The following is a 14,908-nucleotide window of genomic DNA, read 5'->3' as shown; positions in this document are numbered from 1 at the left end:
TTTGCCCACTTTCAAACTGGGGACCTTTCGCGTGTTAGGCGAATGTGATAACCACTACACTACAGAAACTGCCTCTGTGGGGACGGAAAAATATTGAACCTGGAAGAGCTATAGTAACAGAATACTCTTAAAATCATAATGTAAAAGTATGTTTCTGCCCAGTTTCGAAATGGGGACCTTTCGCGTGTGAGGCGAACGTGATAACCACTACACTACAGAAACTGCCTCTGCAAATACGGAAAAGTATTGCACCTAGAAGAGCCATAGTAACAGAATTAAAATCATAACGTAAAAGTATGTTTCTGCCTAGTTTCGAACAGGGGACCTTTCGCGTGTGAGGTGAATGTGATAACCACTACACTACAGAAACTGCTTCTGTGAGGATGGAAAAGTATTGAACCTGGAAGAGCCATAGTAACAGAATACTCTTAAAATCATAACGTAAAAGTATTTTTCTGCCCAGTTTCGAACTGGGGACCTTTCGCGTGGGAGGCGAATGTGATAACCACTACACTACAGAAACTGCCTCTGTGGGTACGGAAAAGTATTGAACCTGGAAGACCCATAGTAAAAGAATCCTCATAAAATCATAAAGTAAAAGTATGTTTCTGCCCACTATCAAACAGAGGACCTTTCGCATATGAGATGATTGTGATAACCACTACACTACAAAAACTGCCTCTTGGGGAAAGGAATAGAATTAAACTTGGATGTGCAATTTGCATATGGGCTTTCAAAAATATTTTTTCTGCTAATAGTAACAGAAAAATCCAAAATAAAAAAAAAATTCTGCCCAGTTTCAAAATAGGGACCTTTCACGTGTAAGGCGAAAGTGATAACCACTACACTACAGAAACTGCCTCTGTGGGGTTGGAAAAGTATTGAACCGGGAAGAGCCATAGTAACAGAATACTCTTAAAATCATAAAGTAAAAGTAAATTTCTGCCCAGTTTCAAACTGGGACCTTTCGCGTGTGAGGCGAACGTGATAACCACTACACTACAGAAACAGCCTCTTGAGGAGTGGCAAAGTATTGAACCTGGAAGAGCCATGGTTATAGAATACTCATAAAATCATAAAGTAAAAGTATGTTTCTGCCTACTTTCAAACTGAGGACCTTTCGCATATGAGATGAACATGATAACCACTACACTACGAAAACTGCCTCTTGGGGAACAGAAAAGAATTAAACTTGGAAGTGCAATTTGCATATGGGCTTTCAAAAATATTTTTTCTGCTAATAGTAACAGAAAAATCCTAAAATCATAAATAAAAAAAAAGGATCTGCCCAGTTTCAAACTGGGGACCTTTCGCGTGTGAGGCGAACGTGATAACCACTACACTACAGAAACTGCCTCTGCAGGGACAGAAAAGTATTGAACCTGGAAGACCCATAGTAAAAGAATCCTCATAAAATCATAAAGTAAAAGTATGTTTTTGCCCACTTTCAAACTGGGGACCTTTCGCGTGTGAGGCGAATGTGATAACCACTACACTACAGAAACTGCCGCTGCGGGGACAGAAAAGTATTGAACCTGGAAAACCCATAGTAAAAGAATCCTCATAAAATCATAAAGTAAAAGTATGTTTTTGCCCACTTTCAAACTGGGGACCTTTCGCGTGTTAGGCGAATGTGATAACCACTACACTACCGAAACTGCCTCTGTGGGGATGGAAAAGTATTGAACCTGGAAGAGCCATAGTAACAGAATACTCTTAAAATCATAATGTAAAAGTATGTTTCTGCCCAGTTTCGAAATGGGGACCTTTCGCGTGTGAGGCGAACGTGATAACCACTACACTACAGAAACTGCCTCTGCAAAAATGGAAAAGTATTGCACCTAGAAGAGCCATAGTAACAGAATTAAAATCATAACGTAAAAGTATGTTTCTGCCTACTTTCGAACATGGGACCTTTCGCGTGTTAGGTGAATGTGATAACCACTACACTACAGAAACTGCTTCTGCGAGGGCGGAAAAGTATTGAACCTGGAAGAGCCATAGTAACAGAATACTCTTAAAATCATAACGTAAAAGTATTTTTCTGCCCAGTTTCGAACTGGGGACCTTTCGCGTGTGAGGCGAACGTGATAACCACTACACTACAGAAACTGCCTCTGCAGGGACAGAAAAATATTGAACCTGGAAGACCCATAGTAACAGAATACTCTTAAAATCATAACGTAAAAGTATTTTCTGCCCACTTTCAAACTGGGGACCTTTCGCGTGGGAGGCGAATGTGATAACCACTTCACTACAGAAACTGCGTCTGTGCCAACGGAAAAGTATTGAAACTGGAAGAGCCATAGAAACAGAATACTAATAAAATCATAAAGTAAAAGTATGTTTCTGCCTACTTTCAAACTGAGGACCTTTCGCATATGAGATGAATATGATAACCACTACACTACAAAAACTGCCTCTTGGAGAACTGAAAAGAATTAAACTCGGAAGTGCAATTTGCATATGGGCTTTCAAAAATATTTTTTCTGCTAATAGTAACAGAAAAATCCAAAAAAAATAAAAAATTCTGCCCAGTTTCAAAATAGGGACCTTTCACGTGTAAGGCGAAAGTGATAACCACTACACTACAGAAACTGCCTCTGTGGGGTTGGAAAAGTATTGAACCGGGAAGAGCCATAGTAACAGAATACTCTTAAAATCATAAAGTAAAAGTAAATTTCTGCCCAGTTTCAAACAGGGGACCTTTCGCGTGTGAGGCGAACGTGATAACCACTACACTACAGAAACAGCCTCTTGAGGAGTGGCAAAGTATTGAACCTGGAAGAGCCATGGTTATAGAATACTCATAAAATCATAAAGTAAAAGTATGTTTCTGCCTACTTTCAAACTGAGGACCTTTCGCATATGAGATGAACATGATAACCACTACACTACGAAAACTGCCTCTTGGGGAACGGAAAAGAATTAAACTTGGAAGTGCAATTTGCATATGGGCTTTCAAAAATATTTTTTCTGCTACTAGTAACAGAAAAATCATAAAATCATAAATAAAAAAAATGTTTCTGCCCAGTTTCGAACTGGGGACCTTTCGCGTGTTAGGTGAACGTGATAACCACTACACTACAGAAACTGCCTCTGTGGGGTTGGAAAAGTATTGAACCTGGAAGACCCATAGTAACAGTATCCTCATAAAAACATAAAGTAAAAGTATGTTTCTGCCCACTTTCAAACTGGGGACTGTTTGCTTGTTTGGCGAATGTGATAACCACTACACTACAGAAACTGCCTCTGTGGGTATGGAAAAGTAATGAACCTGGAAGAGCCATAGTAACAGAATACTCTTAAAATCATAACGAAAAAGTATGTTTCTGCCCAGTTTCGAACTGGGGACCTTTCGCGTGTGAGGCGAACGTGATAACCACTACACTACAGAAACTGCCTCTGCAGGGACGGAAAAATATTGAACCTGGAAGACCCATAGTAACAGAATACTATTAAAATCATAACGTAAAAGTATGTTTCTGCCCAGTTTCAAACTGGGAACTTTTGCGTGTTAGGCGAACGTGATAACCACTACACTACAGAAACTGCGTCTGTGCCAACGGAAAAGTTTTGAAACTGGAAGAGCCATAGTAACAGAATACTAATAAAATCATAAAGTAAAAGTATGTTTCTGCCTACTTTCAAACTGAGGACCTTTCGCATATGAGATGAATATGATAACCACTACACTACAAAAAATGCCTCTTGGAGAACTGAAAAGAATTAAACTCGGAAGTGCAATTTGCATATGGGCTTTCAAAAATATTTTTTCTGCTAATAGTAACAGAAAAATCCTAAAATCATAAATAAAAAAAAAGGGTCTGCCCAGTTTCAAACTGGGGACCTTTCGCGTGTGAGGCGAACGTGATAACCACTACACTACAGAAACTGCCTCTGGGGGGACAGAAAAGTATTGAACCTGGAAGACCCATAGTAAAAGAATCCTCATAAAATTATAAAGTAAAAGTATGTTTTTGCCCACTTTCAAACTGAGGACCTTTCGCGTGTGAGGCGAATGTGATAACCACTACACTACAGAAACTGCCTCTGTGGGGACGGAAAAGTATTGAACCTGGAAGAGCCATAGTAACAGAATACTCTTAAAATCATAATGTAAAAGTATGTTTCTGCCCAGTTTCGAAATGGGGACCTTTCGCGTGTGAGGCGACCGTGATAACCACTACACTACAGAAACTGCCTCTGCAAAAACGGAAAAGTTTTGCACCTGGAAGAGCCATAGTAACAGAATTAAAATCATAACGTAAAAGTATGTTTCTGCCTAGTTTCAAACAGGGGACCTTTCGCGTGTGAGGTGAATGTGATAACCACTACACTACAGAAACTGCTTCTGTGAGGACGGAAAAGTATTGAACCTGGAAGAGCCATAGTAACAGAATACTCTTAAAATCATAACGTAAAAGTATTTTTCTGCCCAGTTTCGAACTGGGGACCTTTCGCGTGGGAGGCAAACGTGATAACCACTACACTACAGAAACTGCCTCTGCAGGGACAGAAAAATATTTAACCTGGCAGATCCATAGTAACAGAATACTCTTAAAATCATAACGTAAATAATCATAAATAAAAAAAATATTTCTGCCCAGTTTCGAACTGGGGACCTTTCGCGTGTGAGGCGAATGTGATAACCACTACACTACAGAAACTGCCTCTGCGGGGTTTGAAAAGTATTGAACCTGGAAGATCCATAGTAACAGTATCCTCATAAAATCATAAAGTAAAAGTATGTTTCTGCCCACTTTCAAACTGGGGACCTTTCACGTGTAAGGCGAAAGTGATAACCACTACACTACAGAAACTGCCTCTGTGGGGTTGGAAAAGTATTGAACCGGGAAGAGCCATAGTAACAGAATACTCTTAAAATCATAAAGTAAAAGTAAGTTTCTGCCCAGTTTCAAACAGGGGACCTTTCGCGTGTGAGGCGAACGTGATAACCACTACACTACAGAAACTGCCTCTTGTGGAGTGGCAAAGTATTGAACCTGGAAGAGCCATGGTTATAGAATACTCTTAAAATCATAATGTAAAATTATGTTTCTGCCCACTTTCAAACTGAGGATCTTTCGCATATGAGATGAACGTGATAACCACTACACTACATAAACTGCCTCTTGGGGAACGGAAAAGAATTAAACTTGGAAGTGCAATTTGCATATGGGCTTTCTAAAATATTTTTTCTGCTACTAGTAACAGAAAAATCCTAAAATCATAAATACAAAAAATTTTTCTGCCTAGTTTCGAACTGGGGACCTTTCACGTGTAAGGCGAAAGTGATAACCACTACACTACAGAAACTGCCTCTGTGGGGATGGAAAAGTATTGAACCGGGAAGAGCCATAGTAACAGAATACTCTTAAAATCATAAAGTAAAAGTATGATTCTGCCTACTTTCAAACTGAGGACTTTTCGAATATGAGATGAATGTGATAACCACTACACTACAGAAACAGCCTCTTGAGGAGTGGCAAAGTATTGAACCTGGAAGAGCCATAGTAACAGAATACTCTTAAAATCATAATGTAAAAGAATGTTTCTGCCCCACTTTCAAACTGAGGATCTTTCGCATATGAGATGAACATGATAACCACTACACTACAGAAACTGCCTCTTGGGGAATGGAAAAGATTTAAACCTGGAAGTGCAATTTGCATATGGGCTTTCAAAAATATTTTTTCTGCTAATAGTAACAGAAAAATCCAAAATAAAAAAAAATTTTCAGCCCAGTTTCAAACTGGGAACTTTTTGCGTGTTAGGCGAACGTGATAACCACAACACTACAGAAACTGCCTCTGCGGGGACGGAAAAGTATTGAAAGTAAAAGTATGTTTCTGCCCACTTTCAAACTGGGGACCTTTCGCGTGTTAGGCGATTGTGATAACCACTACACTACAGAAACTGCCTCTGTGGGGACGGAAAAGTATTGAACCTGGAAGACCCATAGTAACAGAATACATATAAAATCATAAAGTAAAAGTATGTTTCTGCCTACTTTCAAACTGAGGACCTTTCACATATGAGATGAATGTGATAACCACTACACTACAAAAACTGCCTCTTGGGGAACGGAAAAGAATTAAAATTGGAAGTGCAATTTGCATATGGGCTTTCAAAAATATTTTTTCCGCTACTAGTAACTGAAAAATCCTAAAATCCTAAAAAAAAAAATGTTTCTGCCCAGTTTCGAACTGGGGACCTTTCACGTGTTAGGCGAACATGATAACCACTACACTACAGAAACTGCCTCTGTGGGTATGGAAAAGTATTGAACCTGGAAGATCCATAGTAACAGTATCCTCATAAAATCATAAAGTAAAAGTATGTTTCTGCCCACTTTCAAACTGGGGACCTTTCGCGTCTGAGGCGAATGTGATAAACACTACACTACAGAAACTGCCTCTGTGGGTACGGAAAAGTATTGAACCTGGAAGAGCCATAGTAACAGAATACTCTTAATATCATAACTTTTAAAGTATGTTTTTGCCCAGTTTCGAACTTGGGACCTTTCTCGTGTGAGGCGAACGTGATAATCACTACACTACAGAAACTACCACTGCAGAGATGGAAAAATATTGAACCTGGAAGACCCATAGTAACAGAATCCTCAAAAAATCATAAAGTAAAAGTATGTTTCTGCCCACTTTCAAACTGAGGACCTTTCGCATATGAGATGAAAGTGATAACCACTACACTACAGAAACTGCCTCTGCGGGTACGGAAAAGTATTGAACCTGGAAGAGCCATAGTAACAGAATACTCTAAAATTCATAACGTGAAAGTATGTTTCTGCCCAGTTTCGAACTGGGGACCTTTCGCGTGTGAGGCGAACGTGATAACCACTACACTACAGAAACTGCCTCTGCGGGAACTGAAAAGTATTGAACCTGGAAGACCCATAGTAACAGAATCCTCATAAAATCATAAAGTAAAAGTATGTTTCTGCCCACTATCAAACAGAGGACCTTTCACATATGAGATGATTGTGATAACCACTACACTACAAAAACTGCCTCTTGGGGAAAGGAAAAGAATTAAACTTGGATGTGCAATTTGCATATGGGCTTTCAAAAATATTTTTTCTGCTAATAGTAACAGAAAAATCCAAAATAAAAAAAAAATTCAGCCCAGTTTCAAAATAGGGACCTTTCACGTGTAAGGCGAAAGTGATAACCACTACACTACAGAAACTGCCTCTTGTGGAGTGGCAAAGTATTGAACCTGGAAGAGCCATGGTTATAGAATACTCTTAAAATCATAATGTAAAAGTATGTTTCTGCCCACTTTCAAACTGAGGATCTTTCGCATATGAGATGAACGTGATAACCACTACACTATAGAAACTGCCTCTTGGGGAATGGAAAATAATTAAACTTGGAAGTGCAATTTGCATATGGGCTTTCAAAAATATTTTTTCTGCTACTAGTAACAGAAAAATCCTAAAATCACAAATAAAAAAAATGTTGCTGCCCAGTTTCGAACTGGGTACCTTTCGCGTGTTAGGCGAACGTGATAACCACTACACTACAGAAACTGCCTCTGCAGGGACAGAAAAATATTGAACCTGGAAGACCCATAGTAACAGAATACTCTTAAAATCATAACGTAAAAGTATGTTTCTGCCCAGTTTCAAACTGGGAACTTTTTGCTTGTTAGGCGAACGTGATAACCACTACACTACAGAAACTGCGTCTGTGCCAACGGAAAAGTTTTGAAACTGGAAGAGCCATAGTAACAGAATACTAATAAAATCATAAAGTAAAAGTATGTTTCTGCCTACTTTCAAACTGAGGACCTTTCGCATATGAGATGAATATGATAACCACTACACTACAAAAACTGCCTCTTGGAGAACTGAAAAGAATTAAACTCGGAAGTGCAATTTGCATATGGGCTTTCAAAAATATTTTTTCTGCTAATAGTAACAGAAAAATCCTAAAATCATAAATAAAAAAAAGGTTCTGCCCAGTTTCAAACTGGGGACCTTTCGCGTGTGAGGCGAACGTGATAACCACTACACTACAGAAACTGCCTCTGCGGGGACAGAAAAGTATTGAACCTGGAAGATCCATAGTAAAAGAATCCTCATAAAATCATAAAGTAAAAGTATGTTTTTGCCCACTTTCAAACTGAGGACCTTTCGCGTGTGAGGCGAATGTGATAACCACTACACTACAGAAACTGCCTCTGCGGGGACAGAAAAGTATTGAACCTGGAAGACCCATAGTAAAAGAATCCTCATAAAATCATAAAGTAAAAGTATGTTTTTGCCCACTTTCAAACTGGGGACCTTTCGCGTGTTAGGCGAATGTGATAACCACTACACTACAGAAACTGCCTCTGTGGGGACGGAAAAGTATTGAACCTGGAGGAGCCATAGTAACAGAATACTCTTAAAATCATAATGTAAAAGTATGTTTCTGCCCAGTTTCGAAATGGGGACCTTTCGCGTGTGAGGCGACCGTGATAACCACTACACTACAGAAACTGCCTCTGCAAAAACGGAAAAGTATTGCACCTGGAAGAGCCATAGTAACAGAATTAAAATCATAACGTAAAAGTATGTTTCTGCCTAGTTTCAAACAGGGGACCTTTCGCGTGTGAGGTGAATGTGATAACCACTACACTACAGAAACTGCTTCTGCGAGGACGGAAAAGTATTGAACCTGGAAGAGCCATAGTAACAGAATACTCTTAAAATCATAACGTAAAAGTATTTTTCTGCCCAGTTTCGAACTGGGGACCTTTCGCGTGGGAGGCGAACGTGATAACCACTACACTACAGAAACTGCCACTGCAGGGACAGAAAAATATTGAACCTGGAAGATCCATAGTAACAGAATACTCTTAAAATCATAACGTAAATAATCATAAATAAAAAAAATGTTTCTGCCCAGTTTCGAACTGGGGACCTTTCGCGTGTGAGGCGAATGTGATAACCACTACACTACAGAAACTGCCTCTGCGGGGTTGGAAAAGTATTGAACCTGGAAGACCCATAGTAACAGTATCCTCATAAAATCATAAAGTAAAAGTATGTTTCTGCCCACTTTCAAACTGGGGACCTTTTGCGTGTGAGGCGAATGTGATAACCACTACACTACAGAAACTGCCTTTGTGGGTACGGAAAATTATTGAACCTGGAAGAGCCATAGTAACAGAATCCTCATAAAATCATAAAGTAAACGTATGTTTCTGCCCACTTTCAAACTGAGGACCTTTCGCATATGAGATGATTGTGATAACCACTACACTTCAAAAACTGCCCCTTGAGGAAAGGAAAAGAATTAAACTTGGATGTGCAATTTGCATATGGGCTTTCAAAAAATTTTTTTCTGCTAATAGTAACTGAAAAATCCAAAATAAAAAAAAAAATTCTGCCCAGTTTCAAACTGGGGACCTTTTGCGTGTTAGGCGAACGTGATAACCACTACACTACAGAAACTGCCTCTGCGGGGTCGGAAAAGTATTGAACCTGGAAGACCCATAGTAACAGAATACTCTTAAAATCATAAAGTAAAAGTAAGTTTCTGCCCAGTTTCAAACAGGGGACCTTTCGCGTGTGAGGCGAACGTGATAACCACTACACTACAGAAACAGCCTCTTGTGGAGTGGCAAAGTATTGAACCTGGAAGAGCCATGGTTATAGAATACTCTTAAAATCATAATGTAAAAGTATGTTTCTGAAAATTTCAAACTGAGGATCTTTCGCATTTGAGATGAACATGATAACCACTACACTACAGAAACTGTCTCTTGGGGAACGGAAAAGAATTAAACATGGATGTGCAATTTGCATATGGGCTTTCAAAAATATTTTTTCTGCTACTAGTAAGAGAAAAATCCTAAAATCATAAATAAAAAAAATGTTTCTGCCCATTTTTGAACTTGGGACCTTTCGCGTGTTAGGCAAAAGTGATAACCACTACACTACAGAAACTGCCTCTATGAGGATGGAAAAGTATTGCACCTGGAAGAGCCATAGTAACAGAATACTCTTAAAATCATAACATAAAAGTATGTTTCTGCCCAGTTTCGAACTGGGGACCTTTCGCGTGTGAGGCGAACATGATAACCACTACACTACAGAAACTGCCTCTGTGGGAACTGTAAAGTATTGAACCTGGAAGAGCCATAGTAACAGAATCCTCATAAAATCATAAAGTAAAAGTATGTTTCTGCCCACTTTCAAACTGAGGACCTTTCGCATATGAGATGATTGTGATAACCACTACACTACAAAAACTGCCTCTTGGGGAAAGGAAAAGAATTAAACTTGGATGTGCAATTTGCATATGGGCTTTCAAAAATATTTTTTCTGCTAATAGTAACTGAAAAATCCAAAAAAAAAAAAAAAATCAGCCCAGTTTCAAACTGGGGACCTTTCGCGTGTTAGGCGATCGTGATAACCACTACACTACAGAAACTGCCTCTGCGGGGTCGGAAAAGTATTGAACCTGGAAGACCCATAGTAACAGTATCCTCATAAAATCATAAAGTAAAAGTATGTTTCTGCCCACTTTCAAACTGGGGACCTTTCGCGTGTGAGGTGAATGTGATAACCACTACACTACAGAAACTGCCTCTGTGGGTACGGAAAAGTATTGAACCTGGAAGAGCTATAGTAACAGAATACTCTTAAAATCATAACGTGAAAGTATGTTTCTGCCCAGTTTCTAACTAGGGACCTTTCGCGGGTGAGTCAAACGTGATAACCACTACACTACAGAAACTGACTCTGCTGGAACTGAAAAGTATTGAACCTGGAAGACCCATAGTAACAGAATCCTCATAAAATCATAAAGTAAAAGTGCGTTTCTGCCTACTTTCAAAATGAGGACCTTTCGCATATGAGATGAATGTGATAACCACTACACTACAAAAACTGCCTCTTGGGGAACGGAAAAGAATTAAACTTGGAAGTGCAATTTGCATATGGGCTTTCAAAAATATTTTTTCTGCTAATAGTAACAGAAAAATCCAAAATAAAAATAAAAAATTTGCCCATTTTCAAACTGGGGACCTTTCACGTGTAAGGCGAAAGTGATAACCACTACACTACAGAATCTGCCTTTGTGGGGTTGGAAAAGTATTGAACCGGGAAGAGCCATAGTAACAGAATACTCTTAAAATCATAAGTAAAAGTAAGTTTCTGCCCAGTTTCAAACAGGGGACCTTTCGCATGTGAGGCAAACGTGATAACCACTACTCTACAGAAACAGCCTCTTGTGGAGTGGCAAAGTATTGAACCTGGAAGAGCCATGGTTATAGAATACTCTTAAAATCATAATGTAAAATTATGTTTCTGCCCACTCAAACTGAGGATCTTTCGCATATGAGATGAACGTGATAACCACTACACTACAGAAACTGCCTCTTGGGGAACGGAAAAGAAATTAACTTGGAAGGGCAATTTGCATATGGGCTTTCTAAAATATTTTTTCTGCTACTAGTAACAGAAAAATCCTAAAATCATGAATACAAAAAATGTTTCTGCCTAGTTTCGAACTGGGGACCTTTCACGTGTAAGGCGAAAGTGAAAACCACTACACTACAGAAACTGCCTCTGTGGGGTTGGAAAAGTATTGAACCAGGAAGAGCCATAGTAACAGAATACTCTTAAAATCATAAAGTAAAAGTATGATTCTGCCTACTTTCAAACTGAGGACTTTTCGCATATGAGATGAATGTGATAACCACTACACTACAGAAACAGCCTCTTGTGGATTGGCAAAGTATTGAACCTGGAAGAGCCATAGTAACAGAATACTCTTAAAATCATAATGTAAAAGTATGTTTCTGCCCCACTTTCAAACTGAGGATCTTTCGCATATGAGATGAACATGATAACCACTACACTACAGAAACTGCCTCTTGGGGAATGGAAAAGATTTAAACCTGGAAGTGCAATTTGCATATGGGCTTTCAAAAATATTTTTTCTGCTAATAGTAACAGAAAAATCCTAAATAAAAAGAAATTTTCAGCCCAATTTCAAACTGGGAACTTTTTGCGTGTTAGGCGAACGTGATAACCACTGCACTACAGAAACTGCATCTGTGCCAACGGAAAAGTATTGAACCTGGAAGAGCCATAGTAACAGAATACTACTAAAATCATAAAGAAATAGTATGTTTCTGCCTACTTTCAAACTGAGGACCTTTCGCATATGAGATGAATGTGATAACCACTACACTACAAAAACTGCCTCTTGGGGAACGGAAAAGAATTAAACTTGGAAGTGCAATTTGCATATGGCTCTTTCAAAAATATTTTTTCTGCTACTAGTAACAGAAAAATACTAAAATCATAAATAAAAAAAATGTTTCTGCCCAGTTTCGAACTAGGGACCTTTCTCATGTGAGGCGAATATGATAACCACTACACTACAGAAACTGCCTCTGTGGGTATGGAAAAGTATTGAACCTGGAAGACCCATAGTAACAGAATACTCTTAAAATCATAACGTGAAATTATGTTTCTGCCCAGTTTCGACCTGAGGACCTTTCGCGTGTGAGGCGAACGTGATAACCACTACACTACAGAAACTGCCTTTGCGGAAGTGAAAAGTTTTGAACCTGGAAGAACCATAGTAACAGTATCCTCATAAAATCATAAAGTAAAAGTATGTTTCTGCCTACTTTCAAACTGGGGACCTTTCGCGTGTGAGGCGAACGTGATAACCACTACACTACAGAAACTGCCTCTGTGGGGACGGAAAAGTATTGAACCTGGAAGACCCATAGTAACAGAATACTCAGAAAATCATAAAGTAAAAGTATGTTTCTGCCTACTTTCAAACTGAGGACCTTTCACATATGAGATGAATGTGATAACCACTACACTACAAAAACTGCCTCTTGGGGAACGGAAAAGAATTAAACTTGGAAGTGCAATTTGCATATGGCTCTTTCAAAAATATTTTTTCTGCTACTAGTAACAGAAAAATACAAAAATCATAAATAAAAAAAATGTTTCTGCCCAGTTTCGAACTAGGGACCTTTCTCGTGTGAGGCGAATATGATAACCACTACACTACAGAAACTGCCTCTGTGGGTATGGAAAAGTATTGAACCTGGAAGACCCATAGTAACAGAATACTCTTAAAATCATAACGTGAAATTATGTTTCTGCCCAGTTTCGACCTGAGGACCTTTCGCGTGTGAGGCGAACGTGATAACCACTACACTACAGAAACTGCCTTTGCGGAAGTGAAAAGTTTTGAACCTGGAAGAACCATAGTAACAGTATCCTCATAAAATCATAAAGTAAAAGTATGTTTCTGCCCACTTTCAAACTGGGGACCTTTCGCGTGTGAGGCGAACGTGATAACCACTACACTACAGAAACTGCCTCTGAGGGGACGGGAAAGTATTGAACCTGGAAGACCCATAGTAACAGAATACTCAGAAAATCATAAAGTAAAAGTATGTTTCTGCCTACTTTCAAACTGAGGACCTTTCACATATGAGATGAATGTGATAACCACTACACTACAAAAACTGCTTCTTGGGGAACGGAAAAGAATTAAAGTTGGAAGTGCAATTTGCATATGGGCTTTCAAAAATATTTTTTCCGCTACTAGTAACAGAAAAATCCTAAAATCATAAATAAAAAAAATGTTTCTGCCAAGTTTCGAACTGGGGACCTTTCGCGTGTTAGGCGAACGTGATAACCACTACACTACAGAAACTGCCTCTGCGGGGATGGAAAAGTATTGAACCTGGAAGACCCATAGTAACAGAATACTCCTAAAATCATAAAGTAAAAGTATGTTTCTGCCTACTTTTCAAACTTTGGACTTTTCACATATGAGATGAATGTGATAACAACTACACTACAAAAACTGCCTCTTGGGGAACGGAAAAGAATTAAACTTGGAAGTGCAATTTGCATATGGGCTTTCAAAAATATTTTTTCTGCTACTAGTTACAGAAAAATCATAAAATCATAAATAAAAAAAAATTTTCTGCCCAGTTTCGAACTGGGGACTTTTCGCGTGTTAGGCGAACGTGATAACCACTACACTACAGAAACTGCCTCTGCAAAAATGGAAAAATATTGAACCTGGAAGATCCATAGTAACAGTATCCTCATAAAATCATAAAGTAAAAGTATGTTTCTGCCCACTTTCAAACTGTGGACCTTTCGCGTGTGAGGCGAATGTGATAACCACTACACTACAGAAACTGCCTCTGTAGGTATGGAAAAGTATTGAACCTGGAAGAGCCATAGTAACAGAATACTCTTAAAATCATAACGTAAAAGTATGTTTCTGCCCAGTTTCGAACTGGGGACCTTTCGCGTGTGAGGCGAACGTGATAACCACTACATTACAGAAACTGCCTCAGCAAAGATGGAAAAATATTGAACCTGGAAGACCCATAGTAACAGAATCCTCAAAAAATCATAAAGTAAAAGTATGTTTCTGCCCACTTTCAAACTGAGGACCTTTCGCATATGAGATGAACGTGATAACCACTACACTACAGAAACAGCCTCTTGTGGATTGGCAAAGTATTGAACCTGGAAGAGCCATTGTAACAGAATACTCTTAAAATCATAATGTAAAAGTATGTTTCTGCCCCACTTTCAAACTGAGGATCTTTCGCATATGAGATGAACGTGATAACCACTACAATACAGAAACTGCCTCTTGGGGAATGGAAAAGAATTAAACCTGGAAGTGCTATTTGTATATGGGCTTTCAAAAATATTTTTTCTGCTAATAGTAACAGAAAAATCCTAAATAAAAAGAAATTTTCTGCCCAATTTCAAATTGGGAACTTTTTGCGTGTTAGGCGAACGTGATAACCACTACACTACAGAAACTGCGTCTGTGCCAACAGAAAAGTATTGAACCTGGAAGAGCCATTGTAACAGAATACTCTT

The 14,908-nt window shown here is 38.9% G+C and overlaps 20 non-coding genes across 20 annotated transcripts; all 20 read right to left on the bottom strand.

The window, feature by feature from the left end:
* Nucleotides 1–149: 149 nt before the first annotated feature.
* On the bottom strand, nt 150–222 carry TRNAV-CAC (transfer RNA valine (anticodon CAC)). The gene has a single exon. It is a non-coding gene; the product is annotated as a tRNA-Val (tRNA).
* Nucleotides 223–450: 228 nt separating this feature from the next.
* Nucleotides 451–523, bottom strand: TRNAG-CCC (transfer RNA glycine (anticodon CCC)). Its single transcript has one exon. It is a non-coding gene; the product is annotated as a tRNA-Gly (tRNA).
* Nucleotides 524–1,738: 1,215 nt separating this feature from the next.
* On the bottom strand, nt 1,739–1,811 carry TRNAV-CAC (transfer RNA valine (anticodon CAC)). The gene has a single exon. It is a non-coding gene; the product is annotated as a tRNA-Val (tRNA).
* A 228-nt stretch (nt 1,812–2,039) lies between these two features.
* TRNAV-CAC (transfer RNA valine (anticodon CAC)) lies at nt 2,040–2,112 on the bottom strand. Its single transcript has one exon. It is a non-coding gene; the product is annotated as a tRNA-Val (tRNA).
* Nucleotides 2,113–3,021: 909 nt separating this feature from the next.
* TRNAV-AAC (transfer RNA valine (anticodon AAC)) lies at nt 3,022–3,094 on the bottom strand. The gene has a single exon. It is a non-coding gene; the product is annotated as a tRNA-Val (tRNA).
* A 233-nt stretch (nt 3,095–3,327) lies between these two features.
* Nucleotides 3,328–3,400, bottom strand: TRNAV-CAC (transfer RNA valine (anticodon CAC)). Its single transcript has one exon. It is a non-coding gene; the product is annotated as a tRNA-Val (tRNA).
* A 1,029-nt stretch (nt 3,401–4,429) lies between these two features.
* TRNAG-CCC (transfer RNA glycine (anticodon CCC)) lies at nt 4,430–4,502 on the bottom strand. Its single transcript has one exon. It is a non-coding gene; the product is annotated as a tRNA-Gly (tRNA).
* A 95-nt stretch (nt 4,503–4,597) lies between these two features.
* On the bottom strand, nt 4,598–4,670 carry TRNAV-CAC (transfer RNA valine (anticodon CAC)). The gene has a single exon. It is a non-coding gene; the product is annotated as a tRNA-Val (tRNA).
* A 1,519-nt stretch (nt 4,671–6,189) lies between these two features.
* On the bottom strand, nt 6,190–6,262 carry TRNAV-AAC (transfer RNA valine (anticodon AAC)). The gene has a single exon. It is a non-coding gene; the product is annotated as a tRNA-Val (tRNA).
* A 540-nt stretch (nt 6,263–6,802) lies between these two features.
* On the bottom strand, nt 6,803–6,875 carry TRNAV-CAC (transfer RNA valine (anticodon CAC)). Its single transcript has one exon. It is a non-coding gene; the product is annotated as a tRNA-Val (tRNA).
* Nucleotides 6,876–7,479: 604 nt separating this feature from the next.
* Nucleotides 7,480–7,552, bottom strand: TRNAV-AAC (transfer RNA valine (anticodon AAC)). Its single transcript has one exon. It is a non-coding gene; the product is annotated as a tRNA-Val (tRNA).
* A 1,182-nt stretch (nt 7,553–8,734) lies between these two features.
* TRNAG-CCC (transfer RNA glycine (anticodon CCC)) lies at nt 8,735–8,807 on the bottom strand. Its single transcript has one exon. It is a non-coding gene; the product is annotated as a tRNA-Gly (tRNA).
* Nucleotides 8,808–8,902: 95 nt separating this feature from the next.
* TRNAV-CAC (transfer RNA valine (anticodon CAC)) lies at nt 8,903–8,975 on the bottom strand. Its single transcript has one exon. It is a non-coding gene; the product is annotated as a tRNA-Val (tRNA).
* Nucleotides 8,976–10,038: 1,063 nt separating this feature from the next.
* On the bottom strand, nt 10,039–10,111 carry TRNAV-CAC (transfer RNA valine (anticodon CAC)). The gene has a single exon. It is a non-coding gene; the product is annotated as a tRNA-Val (tRNA).
* Nucleotides 10,112–11,506: 1,395 nt separating this feature from the next.
* TRNAV-UAC (transfer RNA valine (anticodon UAC)) lies at nt 11,507–11,579 on the bottom strand. Its single transcript has one exon. It is a non-coding gene; the product is annotated as a tRNA-Val (tRNA).
* Nucleotides 11,580–12,492: 913 nt separating this feature from the next.
* On the bottom strand, nt 12,493–12,565 carry TRNAV-CAC (transfer RNA valine (anticodon CAC)). The gene has a single exon. It is a non-coding gene; the product is annotated as a tRNA-Val (tRNA).
* Nucleotides 12,566–13,141: 576 nt separating this feature from the next.
* Nucleotides 13,142–13,214, bottom strand: TRNAV-CAC (transfer RNA valine (anticodon CAC)). Its single transcript has one exon. It is a non-coding gene; the product is annotated as a tRNA-Val (tRNA).
* Nucleotides 13,215–13,636: 422 nt separating this feature from the next.
* TRNAV-AAC (transfer RNA valine (anticodon AAC)) lies at nt 13,637–13,709 on the bottom strand. The gene has a single exon. It is a non-coding gene; the product is annotated as a tRNA-Val (tRNA).
* A 271-nt stretch (nt 13,710–13,980) lies between these two features.
* Nucleotides 13,981–14,053, bottom strand: TRNAV-AAC (transfer RNA valine (anticodon AAC)). The gene has a single exon. It is a non-coding gene; the product is annotated as a tRNA-Val (tRNA).
* Nucleotides 14,054–14,286: 233 nt separating this feature from the next.
* TRNAV-CAC (transfer RNA valine (anticodon CAC)) lies at nt 14,287–14,359 on the bottom strand. Its single transcript has one exon. It is a non-coding gene; the product is annotated as a tRNA-Val (tRNA).
* Nucleotides 14,360–14,908: the final 549 nt, after the last annotated feature.

The sequence above is a fragment of the Taudactylus pleione genome, unplaced genomic scaffold (genome assembly GCF_031769625.1).
Source record: "Taudactylus pleione unplaced genomic scaffold, aTauple2 ptg000050l, whole genome shotgun sequence".
Taxonomy (NCBI): Eukaryota; Metazoa; Chordata; class Amphibia; order Anura; family Myobatrachidae; genus Taudactylus; species Taudactylus pleione.
This window is presented reverse-complemented; position numbering and strand designations above follow the sequence as displayed.